The following is a 612-nucleotide window of genomic DNA, read 5'->3' as shown; positions in this document are numbered from 1 at the left end:
CGTTTTGCGGCCATGGTTCGTACTCAGTATTCCACGCCTATTCGTGTGTTTCGTGCTGACTCTGCAGGAGAGTATATCTCTCAGCACCTGCGTAGTGTTCTTTCTGAGCAGGGCACCCTTGCCCAGTTCTCATGTCCCGGCGCCCATGCTCAAAATGGTGTCGCCGAGCGTAAGCATCGTCATATTCTTGAGACTACCCGTGCTATGATGATTGCTTCCTCTCTTCCGCCGCATTTCGGGCTGAGGTCGTCGCTACGTCGACTTACCTCATTAACATTCAGCCTTCTACTGCCCTTCAAGGTGGTATTCCTCTCGAGCGTCTTTCTGGTTGCTCTCCAGATTACTCGACACTTCGTTTATTTGGTTGCGTTTGCTATGTTCTTCTCCCTCCTCGCGATCGCACCAAGCTGACCGCTCAGTCTGTTGAGTGTGTTTTTCTCGGATACAGTGATGAGCGTAAGGGCTATCGCTGTTGGGACCCCGTTGGTCGTCGGATGCGCATCTCTCGTGATGTCAAGTTTGATGAGACGCGTCCCTTCTATCCTCGTCCCACCTCGGGTACTTACCCGGTGGATGATATCTCTTTTCTTCTTTTTCCGGATGCACTCCCTG

The sequence above is a fragment of the Lolium rigidum genome, chromosome 1, assembly GCF_022539505.1.
Source record: "Lolium rigidum isolate FL_2022 chromosome 1, APGP_CSIRO_Lrig_0.1, whole genome shotgun sequence".
NCBI classification, from domain to species: Eukaryota; Viridiplantae; Streptophyta; class Magnoliopsida; order Poales; family Poaceae; genus Lolium; species Lolium rigidum.
This window is presented reverse-complemented; position numbering follows the sequence as displayed.